Source organism: Nerophis ophidion, linkage group LG10, assembly GCF_033978795.1.
Source record: "Nerophis ophidion isolate RoL-2023_Sa linkage group LG10, RoL_Noph_v1.0, whole genome shotgun sequence".
NCBI classification, from domain to species: Eukaryota; Metazoa; Chordata; class Actinopteri; order Syngnathiformes; family Syngnathidae; genus Nerophis; species Nerophis ophidion.
The window spans coordinates 18,630,994-18,644,544 of NC_084620.1; the positions used below are offsets into that span (position 1 = coordinate 18,630,994).

At 42.2% G+C, this 13,551-nt stretch overlaps 1 protein-coding gene across 7 annotated transcripts in view; it reads right to left on the reverse strand.

Annotated features, from left to right (window-relative positions):
* The window catches only part of LOC133560314 (neurexin-2-like), a 1,077,892-nt gene that overhangs the window by 641,327 nt on the left and 423,014 nt on the right, over positions 1 to 13,551 (reverse strand). The window lies entirely within an intron of this gene.

Below are 13,551 nucleotides of genomic sequence, written 5' to 3' on the forward strand. Positions count from 1 at the left end.
TACATGCACATGCTTGCTAAAATATTCTACTGTTGTCATTTGCAATGAAAAGTTCTAACTTATATATGTCAGTAGAATCGATATGGAAGCAACACGATTGATGGGGTGGAGATGCAGTTGAAAAGGGCTTGACATGGAGGGGGGCTTTGGCACGTAAGACTACCCACCAAACGGCGCATTCTGAAAAGATGGTCGGAAAGCAACTTAAAGATGGTCTTTTAAACAAAATCCAGGCATATTTTTGACTAATTATATAGGCCACAAGGAAATGTTTTAAATGGAGAAAAAAAAAAAATCATATTAATACCCCTTTTAGAAAACTTTTAGAGTCTGTCGTCGGAGCAAACCTCGGCATTAAGTGGGGAGGGGGCAGACTGGCAGATCTGGACTTTGCGGACGACTCGGCTCTGCTTAGCCATTCCTACGCTGCGCTCGAAAAATTGAGCAACAATCTGCATGAGCAAGGGGAAAAAGTCGGCCTACGTATAAACCAAGAGAAGACCAAGGCCATAACCGTCGCACAAGACCAAAACGTTCCACTGCTCACCGTAGGCGAACAAGGCATAGAGTACGTTAAGAACTTCACATATCTGGGAAGCAACATCTCAAACACTGGAAACGCGGAAAAGGATGTACAGACCAGAATCGGAAAAGCTGCAGGAGTCTTCCAACGCTTCCGGAACATCTGGTCATCAAAATCTATCAGTATGTCCACAAAGCCGCGCCTCTATATGTCAGTGGTCATCCAACACTGACCTATGCTTGTGAGACGTGGATGAATACATCAAGCATTACGAACAAGCTGGATGTCTTCCACCGACGGTGCCTCAGATACATCTTGAGGATCTCATGGATAGACCACATCACCAATGACGAGGTGATGAGAAGGGCAGGGGTTGCACCAACATAGTCTCTGACAGGAGAAGGAGAATGGCTGGACACGTAAACCGACTGCCGAGAGAGACCGGCAAGAATGCCAATGGACTAGGTGCTAGAAGGGGGAATGAGGAAGAGAGGACGGCCAAAGAAGACGTGGAGACAAACAGCCAAGGAAGACCTGAGAGAGATGGGAGTCAGCTGGCATGGAGCAAGAAGGGTCGCCAGTGACCGGAACAAATGGAGGGGACTCGTCGCCCAATGTTCCAACAGGAACGGGAGGAACTAAGCTAAGTTAGAGAACTTTTGGAGCCAGTTGGCGGTGGTGGTTTCCATTCCATGCGGTGACCATTTCCTTTTCAGCAGTCAGGTCAATTGCTTTCAGTGGGTCGTAAGCTTTTCATCATGTCTTCTCCAAGATGAGGTTGAGTGTACAATGCATTGTATTTAATGTAAACAATTGTATTGGTCAATTGTGACCCGTTCTGCAATTTAATTGGTCTGATGTGACGAGGCTTATTTGTGGCAGAATGTCAAGCTTGTGAATTTGAAAATGTTTATAAATCAGGCAGAACATTTGTTGGAATAATTATGTGTAAGTTATCACACAACTCTTATGCTTAACGGCCGTTGCTATAGTTATCATCAATTGTGCTGAAGTTATACTTTTCTATTTGTACAAAGGGACAACTTGCAATCCAAGATTGCGAGTCGTCTCATATCAGAGTTTGTGTCCAGACTCAGCTTGCTGACTGCCAAGGGCGAACAACGAGTGCATTGACGCAGACAAAGCAGAGACAGGGCGATATCACGAGTGTCAGCACATTTCCATTTCATGAATAATCATATATTGTGTCTAACTGGAGCTGCCTAAATTACCCCCCCCCTTACTTCAGAAGCAGCCACAGTGATGTAACCAGGAACCTTCCGAATGAATAGTGGAGCATGTGGGCTGTGCCTTAGAGCGTAGGTTGGAACTTTAACTAAGTGTACAGCCCAATACGTCCCTCCTCTTTGAGCCAAATTGAACCCTGTCTCTGCATGACTCATTGCTTCTTTTCTGTTTAATAGATGTCATCAGTGTTTGAACCTGACAACATTATAAAAAAATGCAGGTTTAAAAGTCTGGGAAACAGGTAACCGCTTTTAGACCAGAAATTACGGTATAGAAAAATATGTGGCGCCAGAGAGGAAGAAAATGTGGGATCAGGACATTTGTACTCCAAATGTTTAATTTAGATTCGGGATCAGTGGCGTTTCAGCTGCAACTAAAGCGGGTGTGCTTCCGGAGTCACCTGAGATTCAACCTAAGTTGCCGGGATGAAGGAGTAACACCACCAAGCCTGAATCTGGGTACAAATGTCTTGATCCACATTACAGTTTGAACTTGTTTTGTTATTGTCCTGTCTTTAGCACCACCTTCTGTCCTTCTGGTCTTTTGTCAGTATTTCTGGTTTGCTCTCTGAATTTTGCAGCACTTTCATCTTCTGTTCGGTTCCTCAATGTTAATTAGTTTCATTTGACCTGGTTCCCTCGTTCAGGGCTGGTTCGTTATTTAGTGTATGCTATAGTGTGATGCTGCTTTATGAGTTGCTTTCTTTTCATTGCTATTGTCCTCTGCCTGTTTCCTAATAAATAATTTTATGCCTGCATAACACTTGCTTTGTCTGCATATTTGGATCTCGTCATAGCCGACTTGCGGCATTGTCACAAATGAGCTGAAGGCATGAAGTCATCGCGCCGTAAATGGAAGTAGTTTCCGGAGGAAAGAAAAGACAACTGTGCATGCACAGATAGTTTATTCTGATAAAAACATGAACGCATGAATACTCATGTCATCATCAAGGCAATTGAATATCAGAGAAAGAAATCAGAGTTACGAAACCAAGTCACAGGCATCCTAAAAAATGCCAGGGTACCACCCGGAAATATGACAATCAGGAAGTTAAAGCAACATAAGCGCTAGCCACAGATGGTAGAATATCAATCCTACAAGCAGATACAGGGAGAGCTACTGTGATCATGAACACAGAATAATATGATTTTGAGAAAAGATTAGTATCACCCCAAGAATATATGGAACCCCCAATGTACCTAAACCAGGAACAACGCTGAGAACCATTGTGGACAAGATTGAGTCAGTGACTTATTGTCCAAAGCACTGGTTGAGCTCATGAAACAGCTCTCTTAGGACTCACATACCAAAACTGTAAAACTGCCAAACAATTGGGCCAGGAACTCAAAGATATAACAATCCAAAAAGATCAATTATTTCTTTAATAAAACACCCATAACCGTCACCATCCACACTGTCCATAACTGCCTCAAACAGGACAAAGCGTGGCACAAAAGGACGGCACTGACCGCTGAAGACATCACAAATCTGTTGGAATTTGCCTCCATTTCAACCTACCAGGGTGCCATCTACAGGCAGCAGGAGGGATTCGCTCTGGGGGACCCGTTGTCGGCCATAATAAGTGGCTTTTTCATGGAAGATCTTAAAACTGCTTATGGAAAAGGTACTGTATTTGGATGACGTCTTGGAAATAATAACAATGGGACATACTAAGGGACTAACAGAGCACCTCAACACACTGCACGAAACAAACAATATAAAATACACCCACCAAGAAGAAAAGGACAACACAATACATTTTGTGGACCTGGACATAAAATATTTGGAAGATGGCAGTATAGAAATTTAAATACCGTATTTCCTTGAATTGCGCCGGGGCGATAATAAATTTAAAACCTCTTCTCACTTCTGCGCTTACCAAAGGCATGCAGTAAAATCAAGCATGCGCTAATTATTTTAAAACCTCTTCTCACTCTAGCAATTGCCAAAGGTATCCAGTACAAATTTGAGTGTGATGTAAGCTTGGACCTTAAATCCTACTGAATAGCTCTTGATCGTCTTCCCTTTATGCGATTCCAAATTACCGGTATTGATATCAGCCTCCTCCATTTTGAAAATGACGACAGGGGAAGTGTCACTCGTGACGTCACGAGTTTGACCCGGCGGTAATACTAAGCATGCGCTAATTATTTTGCGAAGCGAGTTTGACCCGGCAGTAATTCAAGGCAGGTGCATACTATATGCCCTGTGGCAATTCAAGGAAATACGGTATATCAAAAACATCTCAGTTGTAAAAACCCTTGTTGAACACACAAGTCTCACCACCCAAGAACAAAACAGAAAGGATAGAGAACAGCACATTACGAGAGCACTAAGAACTTGAGACTACAGTAAGCCATAAATACAGGGCGGCAACAAGCTAAACAAAAAACAAACAAAAGTAATGCGAAACAAAACAGGGCCATGGTGATACTTCCATACATCAAGGGAGTCAAAGAGAGTGCAGCGGGCCATGAAGAAGCACACCCTCAATACTCATGTCAAAACTCACACCAAACTCCGACAGTTGTTAGTTCTCCCTAAGGACAAAATAGACCAAGAACACAAATGCAACATTATATATAGGGTACGTGGTTTTTGTTGTGCAACAAATCATAGGTGGGAGAAACTGGCAGAGCTTTCAACATCAGGAGGAAATAGCACAGGAAAGAATTTAAAAAGAACATTTCAAAAGTTCTTTCCGGTGCTATTTCCTCCTGATGTTGAAAGCTCTGCCAGTTTAAAAAAAAAAAAAAAAAAAAGAAAAAAAAATTCAAAAGTGGCTTCACGGTGGCAGAGGGGTTAGTGCGTCTGCCTCACAATACGAAGTTCCTGCAGTCCTGGGTTCAAATCCAGGCTCGGGATCTCTCTGTGTGGAGTTTGCATGTTCTCCCCGTGAATGTGTGGGTTCCCTCCGGGTACTCCGGCTTCCTCCTACTTCCAAAGACATGCACCTGGGGATAGGTTGATTGGCAACACTAAATTGGCCCTAGTGTGTGAATGTGAGTGTGAATGTTGTCTGTCTATCTGTGTTGGCCCTGTGATGAGGTGGCGACTTGTCCAGGGTGTACCCCGCCTTCCGCCCGATTGTAGCTGAGATAGGCGCCAGCGCCCCCCGCGACCCCAAAAGGGAATAAGCGGTAGAAAATGGATGGAATTTCAAAAGTGTGCACATGAGCCACCGGAAGACAAGCAGAACAAGTAAAACTGCAATGCAACCTAATGAATTGGGACAATGCCCATGTCATCGGCACCAAGAGTAACATACCACCGTTGGATCAGAGAAGCCATTGCGTTCCAGAAGCGAGACTCCCAGACTGTGAACTGGGTAGCAACTTTCCCACACCTGGGACACAGTCCTGAAAAAAACTGCACACGGTGCGATTGGCCCGCCATTAAAGCAAGAAGACGGCACCGTTTTTTTTTTTTTAAATCAGCTGACCAGACACATCAAATCAACATCACGTAAAACAACCTCTGAGGGAAGCCACACTTGTAGCTGAAACTGCCAGGTACGGTATTTAACACACAGGTCCATTCATCCATTTTCTACCGCTTATTCCCTTTTAGGGTCGCAGGGGGCGCAGGCGCCTATCTCAGCTACAATCGGGCGGAAGGCGAAGTACACCCTGGACAACATAGGGCCAATACAGATCACATTCACACACTAGGGCCAATTTAGTGTTGCCAATCAACCTATCCCTAGGTGCATGTCTTTGGAAGTGGGAGGAAGCCGGATTACGCGAAGGAAACCCACGCATTCACGGAGAGAACATGCACACTCCACACAGAAAGATCCCGAGCCTAGGATTGAACCCAGGACTGCAGGACCTTCGTATAGTGAGGCAGACGCACTACCCCCTCTGCCACCGTGAAGCCCAACACACAGGTCTTGCGATACAAATAAATAATCGCAATTTATTAAAGGTCCATGTAAATAGTGGATTTGAAATTCTAATCAACCGAGTTTGAGATCAGCAAAGCTGATATGCTAGTAATGGTTTCTAAAAATGTTTTCTTCCATTGAAGAAACCCTTGAAATAATAGTCCATCATTACAAAATGGTGATACCTTGTCAATGACACTCCATCCAGAAAATCATCTCTCCCTTGTTTTAATATGCCTTTCCAATCTGGGAGGACATAACAGGAAGAGCACATCCTTCAGAGTACCTTCAGCACCCCGTTAATGGCGACACAAGTGTTGGGGATCATTTAAATCAAGCAGGCGCGGTGTTCTGACTGAGTCCCCTGTTTATCACACTGTCATGTGGCAACTATCACGAGGACCAAAACATGATCTCTTCCCGGCTCTAAAGCTTGAGAGGGGTTCTTAATCTTGAAGGTCAGCCCTCGCCATGACAGCCAGGTTGTTCCTTTGCATACAAATGGTCGTTCCCCTCTGCTCCCGTGCCATCGGGTAGACATGCGGCGCGGCTCTCGTGGTGGATTTGCAGCGGTGACAAGTGGATAAAGAGCCTTACTCAGGTCAAAAGAATGCGGATCAGACCTCAAGAGAGCTACATATATTGCAGCTTGTTCTTTTGGGTGAAATAGCACAACAATTCAGTAGTCCAAATGCCCGAAAGGCCCTTATTCAACTGTTGCCATGACGATGACGGACTCAGCCACTCCTATTAGGCTGTGCAGGCCAACATGGCAGTCACATGCGTTTACACAAGGAAGATTTAAAAAAAAAAAGTTAAAGTACCAGTGATTGTCACACACACACTAGGTGTGGTGAGATTATCCTCTGCATTTGACCCATCACCCTCACCCCCTTGGAGGTGAGGGGAGCAGTGAGCAGCAGCAGTGGCCGCGCCAGGGATTAATTTTTGGTGATTTAACTCCCAATTCCAACCCTTGATGCTGAGTGCTAAGCAAGGAGGTAATGGTTCACATTTTTATAGACTTTGGTATTTGGGGTTTGAACTCACGAACTACCGATCTCAGGGCGGACACCCAGGGGTCACCAACGCGGTGCCCGCGGGAACCAGGTAGCCCGTAGGGACCAGATGAGTCGCCCGCCAGGCTGTTCTAAAAATAGCTCAAATAGCAGCACTTACCTGTGAGCTGCCTCTAGTTTTTAAATTGTATTTATTTACTAGCAAGTAGGTCTCGCTTTGCTCAACATTTTTAATTCTAAGAGAGACAAAACTTAAATAGAATTTGAAAATCCAAGAAAATATTTTAAAGACTTGGTCTTCACTTGTGTAAATATATTCATGCATTTTTTTTACTTTGCTTCTTATAACTTTCAGAAAGACTATTTTAGAGAAAAAAATACAACCTTAAAAATTATTTTAGGATTTTTAAACACATATACCTTTTTACCTTTTAAATTCCTTCCTCTTCTTTCCTGACAATTTAAATCAATGTTCAAATATTAATGTAAAGAATAATAATTACATTTTAATTTAATTCTTCACTTTCGCTTCTGTTTTTTCGACAAAGAATATTTGTGAAATATTTCTTCAAACTTATGATTAAAATTCAAAAAGATTATTCTGGCAAATGTAGAAAATGTGTAGAATCAAATTTGAATCTTATTTCAAAGTATTTTGAATTTCTTTTAAATTATTTGTTTTGGAAAATCTAGAAGAAATAATGATTTGTCTTTGTTAAAAATATAGCTTGGTCCAATTTGTTATATATTCTAACAAAGTGCAGATTGGATTTTAACCTATTTAAAACATATCATCAAAATTCTAAAATTAATCTTAATCAGGAAAAAATACTAATGATGTTCCATAAATTATTTTTTTAAATTGTTTCTAAAAGATTCGAATTAGCTAGTTTTTCTCTTCATTTTTTTCGGTTGAATTTTGAATTTTAAAGAGTCAAAATTGAAGATAAACTATGTTTCATGATTTAATTTTCATTCTTTTCGTGTTTTCTCCTCTTTTAAACCGTTCAATTAAGTGTTTTTTAAATCATTTATTCTCTACAAAAAACCTTCCGTAAAAGGAAAAAAAATGTACGACGGAATGACAGACAGAAATACTCATTTTCTTAAAATATATAGATTTATTTATTATAGGTAAATTGAGCAAATTAGCAATTTCTGGCAATTTATTTAAGGGTGTAACAAATTGGTAACCCTTTGCAATAATCAGTACCCAAGAAGTAGCTCTTGGTTTCAAAAAGGTTGGTGACCCCTGCACTAGGCCACTGAGCACAGTGTCTTGTTAATACGTACAAAGTCAAAAACAAAAATGTTTTATTTGCAAAAAAAAGGGAACTAATACAAAAGAAATAAAAGGTGTACTTTTTTAAAGCAGTTTTTAAGTACCCAATTTTCCATGTGTGAGCAAACGCCAAAACTCCTTGAGCATTCAGTGGCGCACATGTGCGCTTATCTTTTTATTCGATTTTGTGTGCGGCCTAGATTTGCCGTGCGCAGAAGACGCGTGAGCAGTGTGCAATTGCACAGGCGCGTATCTTAGAGGGAACGTTGGTACTACCAACTGCTTGTAATCCAGCCCATGATAATCATGCATCATTTATGAATTGAAAAATTGCCACGAAACTGAAACTGAGTCCAAAGTGAGTTATAGCCTCAGGCGTTGGCCTTCACAAGCCAGGACGGATGTCATTTGATTATGGAGCATTATGGCAGAGACTGTGAAAAACAGTGCCGCTGCTGATCCCAGACCAGCTGCTAAAGACGAGCCCCTTCCAATGCGGCAAGCTTAGTCTGCCTACACATGCGGCGATATCACTCCCTTAAATTGTAAAATGCCTCCTCTCTCGCGGTATAAATACCCTTGTCTCTGTTGTGCGAGAAAAATGCTATCCAAGTATCAATGCGAGCGTCAATGAAAGGCTGGGCTTGTGATAGGAAAAGCTACACTGGCAGCAATTACGCTTCGCCTTGAGGAGCCTCTTCATTCGCCAAAGCAGAGACAAGGGCTTTGTTGTCAAACTGCTGACTGCAAGCACTTGTTGAGGAGACCTTTGCTTTTCATATTGTCACTCCTCTGCCTGGATCAATTGGAAAGAGTCCAGGGTACATACACGTTTGCAGGCATTTTCTACGAAGCCACTGCCAGCTAATTGAAGGAGGTGATAAATCTCTTTTCTCCCCAACTTTAATTAAGTTGCCTCTTTTAATCACTTCTGCAAAGCAGTGCTGTGCCTTTTCGTTTTAACTCTCAATTACTCAAAATGGTTGGAAAAAAAAATAATACTGCAAGATGAGGCGTAAACACAGAGAGGAATGTGTCTTAGAGAAATGAAGGTTTTGCGCTCGCTAGTTGATTATCTATGTGGCTACACCACCTCCGCTAATGCAAGCCTGGCAGATGCTAGCTGCCTCACTGTCAACGTTAGCTCGGCTGCAAAGACTGTAATATTGCCGCACAAACTGGCCTATACAATGTAAGATGACCATACCACCTCAGACGTCATCAATTCTGCAGACTTCAACTGGAACATTGTCGCAAATGCTGGCTACATGGATACCAACTGTATCCATGTAGCCAGACTAGCTGCCCATCCACCGACCTCTATCTAATAATGCAACTTTAACATTTGACAACCAAACAATTAAACAAGGCGACTCGGTAAAGAATCTGGGTATTATCTCCGACCCAACTCTCTCCTTTGAGTCACACATTAGGAACGTTACTAAAACGGCCTTCTTTCATCTCCGTAATATCACTAAAATTCGCTCCATTTTGTCCACTAACGACGCTGAGATCATCATCCATGCGTTTGTTACGACTCGCCTCGATTACTGTAACGCAGTGGTCCCCAACCTTTTTTTATCCGCGGACCGGTCAACACTTAATAATTTGTCCCGCGGCCCGGGGGGGTGTCCTTTTTTTTCCTTTTTTCCTTTTTTTTCTTCTTTGTCATGAAAAAGGGACGTTGTCATGAAAAAGGGAGGTTTTTGTGGTTGGTGCACTAATTGTAAGTGTATATTGTGTTTTTTATGTTGATTTAATAAAGAAAATTAAAAAAATGAAAATAAATGTTTTTTTTAAATAAAAAATTATTCTGGGGCCCGGTACCAATCGGGCCGCGGCCCGGTACCGGGCTGCGGCCCGGTGGTTGGGGACCACTGCTGTAACGTATTATTTTCGGGTCTCCCCATGTCTAGCATTTAAAGATTACAGTTGGTACGAAATGCAGCTGCTAGACTTTTGACAAGAACAACAAAGTTTGATCACATTACGCCTGTACTGGCTCACCTGCACTGGCTTCCTGTGCACTTAAGATGTGACTTTAAGGTTTTACTACTTACGTATAAAATACTACACGGTCTAGCTCCAGCCTATCTTGCCGATTGTATTGTACCATATGTCCTGGAAAGAAATCTGCGTTCAAAGGACTCCGGCTTATTAGTGATTCCCAGAGCCCAAAAAAAGTCTGCGGGCTATAGAGCGTTTTCCGTTCGGGCTCCAGTACTCTGGAATGCCCTCCCGGTAACAGTTCGAGATGCTACCTAAGTAGAAGCATTTAAGTCTCACCTTAAAACTCATTTGTATACTCTAGCCTTTAAATAGACTCCCTTTTTAGACCAGTTGATCTGCCGTTTCTTTTCTTTTTCTCTTCTGTCCCACTGGAGGGAGTCTGGTCCAGTGGCCATGGATGAGGTGCTGGCTGTCCTGAGTCGGGACCCAGGATGGACTGCTCGTCCAGAGCCTGGACCCAGGATGGACCGCTCGCCTGTGTATCGGCTGGGACATCTCTGCGCTGCTGATCCGCCTCCGCTTGAGATGGTTTCCTGCTGGCTCCACTGTGAGCGGGACTATCTCTGCTGTGTTGGATCCACTTTGGATCGGACTCTCACGGTTGTGTTGGATCCACTATTTGTTGAACTTTCACAGTCTCATGTTAGACCCGCTCGACATCCATTGCTTTCGGTTCTCCTAGAGGGGGAAAGGGGTGGGGGGTTCTCTCCAAGGTTTCTCATAGTCATCATTTTCACCGACGTCCCACTGGGTGTGAGTTTTCCTTGCCCTTATGTGGGCTGTACCGAGGATGTCGTTGTGGTTTGTGTTGTGGTTTGTGCAGCCCGTTGAGACACTAGTGATTTAGGGCTATATAAATAATCGTTGATTGATTGTTGATTGATAATGCAAAGCCGACACAGTGCCTGGACCCCAGTGGCTTGCCGGACCTTGACAAGACAATCGTCAGTAACACCTACACAACAAAAATCGGCAACACCATCGCCGCTAATGCTACCTCAGCAGACTTCAACTGGACAATCGTCATACAGACGGCAGCCGGACACGTACTGTTACCCTCATCCCTGATTTGCACAGGATGCGGAACAGCATTGATAAGTAGCCGCTATGGAACGGTACAGTCATTAGCCTTGCAGAACAACAGCTTATTTTTTTTGGAGCAATCAACAACATTTCAGCAACATCCCTGGCAAGCGTTTAGTGTAATACACACAAAAACATTTCATGCAACTTCTATGAGAAACCCCCAAGCTGGTATTTGACACTAGCCCCCATATAGATGTAGATGCCCTGGATGTGTCGGCTTATGCTTCTTAAATTCTGGACCTCCACAATCAGCATGTACTCATCCATTTGTGTCAATGACGTTAAGTTACGTACGTCTGAAAACCTTTGATAAGTTGACTTCATGTATGTCCCAGCTCATTAGGACGTTTCAAAGTATAAAATATGATCCGTCTTAAAGACGGACAATTGTATTTTGAAAGTAAACCAGATATTGTATTTTGCGTTTGTGTATGACTGGAAAAGTGGCCCTAGTGTGTGAATGTGAGTGTGAATGCTGTCTGTCTGTGTTGGCCCTGCGATGAGGTGGCGACTTGTCAGGGGGGTACCCCGCCTACCGCCCGAGTGCAGCTAGGATAGGCTCCAGCAGCCCCGTGACCCCGAGACGGACCGATTGACTTGAATAAAAATGGAGAGCCGTGGCGATGATGTTCCACAACCATTTTGCATATTGTGAAAGTCAGGTTTCAGACAGACTACCAACTCCAGCCTGCGGACATACAGTAAAACTACCCAACAAGCAAAGCCAAACACAAAACCAAAAGAAAGTTTGGATGGACATCTTAATGTCAGAAATATGGCATTTAAAAGTAAACAACATGAAAAATGTATTTTTGTCTCAAATTTAGATTGCTTTAGGACTAAATGAGACCTGGTTGGCAACAACATCATTGTTGGGTATTTTAAACATTTGGGGTTATAATACTTTCAGGAGAAACCGCATACACTGTAAAAATGGTGGAGTGTTAGTGTTAAGAATAGCCTGAAATGTCAAGAACTTGATTTTTCAAGAAAGGCCAGAGAATGTGTTGGGAGTCAAAATCAATTTCTCTAATGAAATATGTTCAAATCCAGGCTCGGGATCTTTCTGTGTGGAGTTTGCATGTTCTCCCAGTGAATGCGTGGGTTCCCTCCGGGTACTCCAGCTTCCTCCCACTTCCAAAGACATGCACCTGGGGATAGGTTGATTGGCAACACTAAATTGGCCCAAGTGTGTGAATGTGAGTGTGAATGTTGTCTGTCTATCTGTGTTAGCCCTGCGATGAGGTGGCGACTTGTCCAGGGTGTACCCCGCCTTCCGCCCGATTGTAGCTGAGATAGGCGACAGCGCCCCCCGCGACCCCGAAAGGGAATAAGCGGTAGAAAATGGATGGATGGATGGAAATATGTTATAATGCTGTAGCACTATGTAGACATCTTTAAGAATATTAATCATTTTATGAAGATATTTCAGATATGTTCAAATCATGCAATGATCATGAATATATTTTATTGGGAGATGATATTCTTGCCTGGTTTAGTAAATATTAGCGCAAAAAAATTGAAGGGGTTGACAAAAAAAATGTATACGACAGAAATAATTTCGAATCCAACAAGAATAATAAAATCATCAAAAACCTGACTTGCTCTAATTGTAGAAACGATGGTGGGGTTGTCCCGATGCCAATAATTCGGTACCGGTAAGAACATTAATATTGATTCTTTTCATAACTATTCAAAATAAAGGGAACTACAAAACATGTCAAGACTGGCTTTATTTTAAGAAGAGATCCTCCGATAAATTAGATATATGTTTCCTTTTGCACTTAAAAAAAAGGTTAAAATAGAAATTAAAAAGCATTAAATACATTGGCCTTCTTTTGTTGCACTCATAAAACAATTTACAAAACAACACAAGATCGGGATATGCTTCCCACAGACCTGAACAATCTAACAAATTACAATACTTGTTTTCTGGCAAACGATTGGTTATTGAGCAACCATTGTGGGCAACATTGACTGGATTCATATTCTAATACCACATAAAGTTTATATACTGTGACATAGTGTGTTTAACAATAAAATGTTGTATTATTGTAGTGTTTTTGTATATCTAATACATTTGTGTGTTCATTTACTCACTGTACCAATTCCAGGTTTAAAGCATGTCTTTTATAAACTGGACATCGTAGTTGTGTATTTTGGTGTGGTCTGTAATAAATTTAAAGCAGGTGTTTTGTAATTTATGCATTGTATCTTTGGGCATTTTATGACTAGTAGGCCTCAGTGAAGAGGCACTTTATGACTTATATAATTCAGCATGTACATTGTATGAATGAACAGGTGTGTATATCCGTGTGATGTATTGATAATATACAGTGGGGCAAAAAAGTATTTAGTCAGCCACCGATTGTGCAAGTTCTCCCACTTAAAATGATGACAGAGGTCTGTACTTTTCATCATAGGTACACTTCAACTGTGACAGACAGAATGTGAAAAAAAAATCCAAGAATTCACATTGTAGGAATTTTAAATAATT